Here is a 7578-nt window from a genome sequence, read left to right on the forward strand (position 1 = left end):
GATTTTTTCTGAGAAAGCCTTTGAACTAGTTTTTTATTTTAAGATGAGAAATTTCATTAAAATGACTACTTTTTTAAAAAACAAATTTGATCTAAGCCTGCTGGATCACATTCCTTATACACATTGATCACTGTGAACACTGCTAAAATTTTTATTAATAATGTATTAAATTCTTTGAAGAATTTTAAAAGCTTATGTATATATTTCACTATATATGTGAATGAATATATACTATATATTCAGTAATTATGTGAAACTTTCAAGAAAACATATGTGTTGGATCAATAGGTGATAGTCTCTCCATTTTCTTTATCAAAAAAAATGAGCATTTAAGTGTGTTGCTTGAGACCAGTGACCTACTGAGAATGTCGCTAATGGAACTGGGGAGGTTGGTCACCCTGACTTGTGGGGTAGATCCCTCTGTTCGTCTGAATACCTCGATTGGTTTTGATATGCAAGTTTTGGGATGAAGTTGTAAAGGGAAAAATTTGATCTGCATAACAGAAGGAGAAAAAGTTGGGGGTTCCAGGGACAATTCAAGAGCAATTGTTGTAAAGAGATCAGAGAGGGACAAAGAAGATACCAGAGAACTAGGAAGAAGCACGACCTTCCTCAGGTTCCTTAAGTCTTTAATAATTTCTACTAATTTTCCAAACTACTTGATGTGACTGTATTTTTTGTGAAAACTGAATTTTCTGTAATCTTGATTTTCCTTGAGCATTCATCTATTCTTTCAATAATTAGTGATAAACTGCTATAGGCAAGCCCTGCCCCTTGGTGCTGAGGACACAGTGAGGGTGAGACCCACTCCTCACCCTTGTGGAGATTACAGTCTACTACCAGGTCAGCAATCTATAGCCTGTAGGCCAAATATGACTCACACACTAAAAATGATTTTTAAGTGGTTGAAAAAGAATCAAAAGAATATTTTATGATGTGAAAATTATATGAAATTCAAATTCCAGTGCCGTTAATAAAGTTTTATTGTAACACGGCCACACTCATTTGTTTATGTATTGTCTATGACTGATTTCACACTAAAACACAGAGTTGAGTTAGTTGTGGCAGTCTGGCCCAAAATGTCTAAAATATTTACTGTCTGGCCCTTTATAGAAAAAGTTTTCCAAAGCTAGCATGTAAAGTAGATGTTAAATAAGAGATTACGATTAAGTGTAGTAAGTTACAATAAAGAAAACTCAGGTTTATATGGACCACATAGCTTGTCAAACAACTCAGACATAATTGGTAATATAAGTTGTCTGTACTAGTCAGATACAGAGTCAGGACTCTTTGCTTGTTGTAGAAACCCACCTTAAACCAGCCTAAGCCAAAAAGAGAATATATTGGTTTATGTAACCAGGAAGACCAGGGAAAATTCTGGCTTCAGAAATGGCTGGATTCAGCAGTTCAAATGATATTATCCAATTTGTCTCTTTTCTTCCAGCTTTTATGGCTCTGATATCTTCCTCCACGTTGGCATAACTTGAAGTAGACTCTTTCTATATGGTGACAAAAATGACCATAAATAATTCTAGACTTCATTGTGCTTTCAGGTAAAGTGAGCCCGAAAGAGAGTAAGTATCTCAACTGTCTAAACAAAAACCTGGGAAGGATTCTGACTGGGCTGGCTTGGGTCATGTGCCCATCCACAAATCTCAGAACTGTGGCTAGCCTGCAGCACATAACTTCCTCTCTATGATGGTGGGTGCAGTATAACCACCCAGTAGGGATATCCCCTCCAGTAGGGATAACTTGCTGGGATAACAAAAATAAGAGGTTCACACTGTAAACTCACAACTATAAAAGTTTTTGCAAATGTTTGAAGTGTTGGGGAATATATAGCACTCCAATCATGGTGGTCGATGTAGTCTCAGAAAAGTAAAATTCCGTGAAAATATCTAACATCGAATACAGAGATTGCATACTGATTGCCTACGGGGCTAATTCAGTTTACTGAACTATTCTGTCCAGCCTGTTGACTTATAGTGCTTTGTTGTTGTTTAATTGAGCCAATAATTTTCAGCTTCTCTTTTTAAAAAATTGATTTTGGCAATACTAAACTTGCATTTCTGTATGAAAATAGTAGCCACCTTTTTAAATATGGAGTAGCAGCAATTATTCCCTTAAGATGGAACATTTGCTCTTTCATTAGCCACAATTACTATGACTCCTTATTGTCTCTCTAGCACCGAAGCCGATTTTAGTTGCCACCTGCACTTGTTTCTCCTGGAACAGAGAATAGTTACTCTATACCCTGTCTCCACTGAATGTGGGAACAGGATGCTTGGTTCAGGCACAGTGGACGAGATCATGTTTTTTTGATGAAGTAAAGAAAATTATTCCATATGTAATATGCAAACAAAAGATGTCTGTATTGAAAGAACCACAACTTAAATGGTTGTGAAATATGAAATAAACCATATGAAACTACAAGAAGTAAACCATGATAAGATCCAGGACTGCTATATGGAGATGAGAAATGAAAAACTTAACCTGAAAATAGGACTGAAATGTCAACAAACAGTTGTTTTTGAATATGAATAAAATATCTGATGCTACTATAAATGAGGTTATATATTAAGTCAAAAAAATACTGAGACAGCAAAAACTTTTTTAATAGAGGATGCTTTTGTAAAAGAATACAGCAGAAATTATGTGTTCTACACAGAGAGAAGCATTTGTAAATTTAAGTCTTACTGGAAATACTGTTGACCAGCAAACTGAAGTCATGTCTTAGCACTTACAGAAAAGTTGCATTAAAAAAGTTAAATTGGTTGTAGCATTTTCTGTTACATGAAAATAGAATAGGTGATGAGAGCACAGATATAAATGATATCACATAGTCAGCTATATTAAATTGGTGATATTGACAAAAATTTTTGTGTCGGAAGATGAGAGGCTCTGATTGGAATTTAGCAAATGACTTCTCTCTGTCCATAAGAAAATTCACAAAATATAATGTACTTGGTCCGAATGAGTCAGTGTGATTCAACTCCTGAAATGGACAGGGTTAAGGTGAAAACCTAAACTCAGGAAGGTAACATTTTCCAAGAGACATAGAATTTAGGTCTCCTGATTACATCATTTTCCAGTAATAGCTTTGTGCTAGATAATTTAAAATGTAATATACCATGAATGTGCAGTAATTAACAGTGTGAACTGGATAAAATCCCATAGCATGAAATCCAGATACTCCAGGCCTTCTTTTTATGAATTAGATGTATGCTATGGTGGCCTGTTGTAGTATATGGATTTATGTGGCTGAGTGTTGAAAGATATTTTTGGACACTTTTATGTTATTCAAGAGAAAAAAATCCTTACTCAATATCTAAAAATAAAAAGTGTATCAAAGTCTTGGCCTTTTGGGTTGATGTTAGAACCTATCAACTTTGAATAGTTCTCTGCAAAGGCACTCACAAACAGCTACACAAATGTATGACTCAATTTGCTCACTTGAAGTGAAATTGTACCTTTAAGAGAATAATTTGGCAAGGAATAATCTGGCCCATTACCCTACACTGAAATCATTTTCCTGAAATGAAAGGCATGGCTTGAACCACATTACCAAAGCTGTAGAGTTGAAGTAAAACTCCAAAAAGATTCTCTGATTTTAAACTCTATGAAAATAAACTAACATTGAAACATTAGAAAGCCTACCTTTATAATTTGATATTGATAATATGAAAAAGCTACAAATTGAAGTTGTAGAACTGCAAAACAATAAGTAACTGAAAATTAAATACAGTGACGTTGGAATGTCATAACTGAACACTTGTCCAACAATAACCCTCATGTAAAGAGAGTCTATACATGTTAAGTAGCACTGGTGTTTGTAGATTCCATTTTTGCATATGAACTTGAGTAAATCCGATTATTGCACCTAGTTAAAGGATTTGTGGTTTAGGTTTACATGGTCTGATGGTGATATGTTAGGTTCAATGATAAGTCAAGAAATAATAAATTATGAAAGAAAACTTAAGTAATGAAATATTTCTACTTTTTCAATGTTATTTTTTATTTTAAAGTTTCATGTGTCTCTAAAAAACTGTACATACCTGTTTATATTAATACACATTCAGAAAATATAAAGTAAATTTGGCTGTTTTTCTGACACTTGATTTCTCTCACGTCTCATCTGCTTCACTTATTTCCGTGACTGGCTGGCCCTTGTAAGCATTTGAATGAGTAACCCCTAAGCCTCTATGTGATGCGCAGTCATCCTTTGATGAAAGATTGTATTAAAGGGGATGACCTGTATGGTGTCTATAAACAGATTCGGGAAGCGAGAGTTTGTCGGAGTGTCTCCAGCACTGTCTAGGGGGGAAATGTACCTAACCAGTGGCCTCAAGGATATTGTTACTGTGGAGATAGATGCATCAGTCTTTTCTTAGATGGATAACAGTGGCCATAACCATCATTCAACTAGCTATCCTTGATCAGATGCTATGCTCACCAAGTAACAGGAACATTATTGATCTGGCCTAGGGGAGAGACCATAATTATCAGGCACCAGAGTACCTTTTCTCCTTAGAAGTGAATTTTTCCTTTACACATTAATAAATTTGCTTTCCAGTTTACATAGCAGCCTCTTGTCAGTTTGGGTGGCTAAATCATTTGCTAGGGCCTTATCGCCCTGAGGTGTAAGAACAGAGTAAGTGTCTTGACCCATAAACAACAGACCAGATCCTGCTACTTATTTATTTGTAACTCAGTGTTCCAAAAATGGTTGGACCATACCCATTACCGTTCAACTGAATTTATGTATGAGTATTTAGGAACAACATTGAGAGGCTCCCCTACCACAATAATTTAGAAATAAAAGTAATCTTCGAAAGCCCACATAAAATGGATGAGCTTAGGCATTGGTGAAGACTTTTGGAGAAATTTGGGGATTATTTAAAATGCTAATCAAAATAGCTAGTGAGTAGTTCCAGGAAAAGATGTTTATACTAATGCTTTTTTTTTTTTTTTCTGCTGTATTTTAATCTAATCCAGTGGCTTTACATTTTGAAAAATGTACCTAGCAGGCTAGTTAAATACGAATTTACTGTTAATAGAAGTTACATTAAGGAAGATTGTAGACTGAGCTGCAGGGCTCCCAACCACGGCCTGCAGCCGCCAGTGCTTCACTAGATGAGGCACAGGCCAAGCGGGTAATGGCCCTGGTGGGCTTCTCCTCAATAAATTAACGTGAGTTTACATTCTTCTCAGAGAGAATTGGTGTTCTCTGACATGCGCCCATTAATATAAGTTAAGAGACGAAGTAGTTTAATTATATATCACGCCACATAAGGCTTTATAACTTGTACCAAGACTGTCAATATTGGAGTCAATAAAAGTTGAGTGACTGTGAAATAAGATTCTGAACAATTAATTTTAAAACCAGAATAGTATGAAGAGCAAATGGAAATTATAGATGTATGTAAGTTTATTATATTAGTCCCATTTTTCTGGTTTGTATTATATAAAATAATTTTTACTTTAAAAAATCCATCATGATTATACTGGAAAGAATGTTGGTACCTGCCTTTTAAGGAATAGTTTTAAATGTGCTGTATTGGCTTTTTAAAACTGGTTGAATTCTCAGAAACATGTTTTAAGTAAATTAAGAATGTTTGTTTTGGGACTTCCCTGGTGGCACAGTGGTTAAGAATCTGCCTGCCAATGCAGGAGGCAGGGGTGCGATCCCTGGTCAGGGAAGATCCCATATGCCGCAGAGCAACTAAGCCTGTGTGCCACAACTACTGAGCCTGTGCTCTAGAGCCCGCGAGCCACAGCTACTAAGCCGGCGTGCTGCAACTACTGAAGCCCGTGCGCCTAGAGCCCGTGCTCCGCAAGCCCGCGCTTGCCACAGCTAGAGAAAGCCCACACACAGCAACGAAGACCCAACGCAGCCAAAAAATTAATAAATAAGTTTATTGAAAAAAAGAATGTTTGTTTTAAGAGCTTGTGTTGGAAAATGATTTCTTACATTTCTGCAAGAAAAAAATATCTAGCTGTGAGTGGAACAGAAAATCAGACAATCCTGTTTTTTAAAAAATCCTTACTATAGTGATAGTTTTAATAAAACCACAAAGCATTTGTTGGAAAGGATCTTGAAGGTCATGTATAATAGTTAACTTTCTACCAGATGTGTAAATCTCTCTTACGTCACCCCAAATAGTCATGCAGGCTCTCCTTGAACAGTGCCACTGATATTGGATTTATTACCTTTCTACTCAGTTCATAAGTCTTACCTTCTGTCTCGTTTTAGACCTCTTTATGTATATGATGTATGACTTCTACTAGACTGTAGTCTCGTTGAGGGCAGATTCAATATTTAAATCCCTAATATCCTGTTTATAATAAGTGTTTTCCCTGTAACAACGTTCTCAAATGTTTTTTTTTTTTAAATATTTATTTATTGGGCTTCCCTGGTGGCACAGTGGTTGAGAGTCCGCCTGCCGATGCAGGGGACACGGGTTCGTGCCCCGGTCCGGGAGGATCCCGCATGCCGCGGAGTGGCTGGACCCGTGAACCATGGCCGCTGAGCCTGCACTTCCGGAGCCTGTGCTCCGCAATGGGAGAAGCCACAACAGTGAGAGACCCGCATACCACAAAAAAAAAAAAAAATTTATTTATTTATTTGGCTGCGTCTTAGTTGCGGCATGCGGGATCTCCATTGCGGCATGTGGGCAGCATGGGGGATCTTTAGTTGTGGCATGCGAACTCCTATTTGTGGCATGTGGGATCTGGTTCCCTGACCAGGGATTGAACTCGGGCCCCCTGCATTGGGAGCATGGAGTCCCAGCCACTGGACCACCAGGGAAGTCCCATCAAATGTATTATTGAAGTAATCAATCAATAAGTTCTAATTTGGGGACATTCTACTTATTAGAAAATTGCTCCTTAAATTGAACTCTTCAACTTCTGTCAGCTGGTCCTATTCCTTTCTGCAGAGTCTCCCAGCCCAAGGGTGGGGCTTCATCTTTAAGGTGAAGCAGCTCCTTATTATTGCTCCCTTGTTCTTCCCTTCCACAGTGAGGGGTTGGGGCAGGGTGGGGAAGCTATCTCAGTTGATGGGTTTCTTTGAAACAACAGTGATATTCATTTCCCTTTGCCGCTGCAAGGTCTCAGATTTGACTGGACCTAAATCAACCCCTTTACTCACCAAAGCACACTGGTTCTTTGTTTTGTTTTGTTTTGTTTTTAGTTGCAATTCCAGTCATGCTCCATTCTTAAAATTACTTCATGATATCCTGCTCAAGAGAAGAGTTCCTTTCTGGATGGTGCCAAGAGTCAGCACCTGGCTGTGGTAAACACCGAGTCAGTATAGATGGTAAGAAATAATCACTTTAGGGTGGTTTTATGGTTACAGCACCAGAATTATTGTGAGAGAGGTCCCTCCTCCCCTCAGGAGAAGAACTTACACAAATATCTGTGAATATGACTCTTAAAATTCAAAGCATAGACTGTTTTAGAACCACAAAGGACATTATATTACAAAGTTCAACTTCCTCATTTTATAGACAAGGGAGTCACATTCAGAGTGTATTGTCCTAGGTTAGCTAGCTCGTGGCGGTATGAGAAGCAGAGACC

General features: G+C 37.5%; 1 protein-coding gene across 4 annotated transcripts in view; it reads left to right on the forward strand.

Annotated features, from left to right (window-relative positions):
• The window catches only part of CCDC172 (coiled-coil domain containing 172), a 78661-nt gene that overhangs the window by 68695 nt on the left and 2388 nt on the right, over positions 1–7578 (forward strand). For 3 of the 4 annotated variants that reach the window (XR_016388172.1, XR_016388173.1, XR_016388175.1), the window contains 2 exons: positions 1445–1553; positions 7193–7318. The gene's annotated coding sequence lies outside the window, so the exon portion shown is untranslated. The remainder of the gene's footprint in view (positions 1–1444; positions 1554–7192; positions 7319–7578) is intronic. The other variant, XR_016388174.1, reaches the window with a different exon arrangement.

The sequence above is a fragment of the Delphinapterus leucas genome, chromosome 16 (assembly GCF_059928025.1).
Source record: "Delphinapterus leucas isolate spDelLeu-1000000601 "Yukka" chromosome 16, BTC_Dleu_Yukka2, whole genome shotgun sequence".
Taxonomy (NCBI): domain Eukaryota; kingdom Metazoa; phylum Chordata; class Mammalia; order Artiodactyla; family Monodontidae; genus Delphinapterus; species Delphinapterus leucas.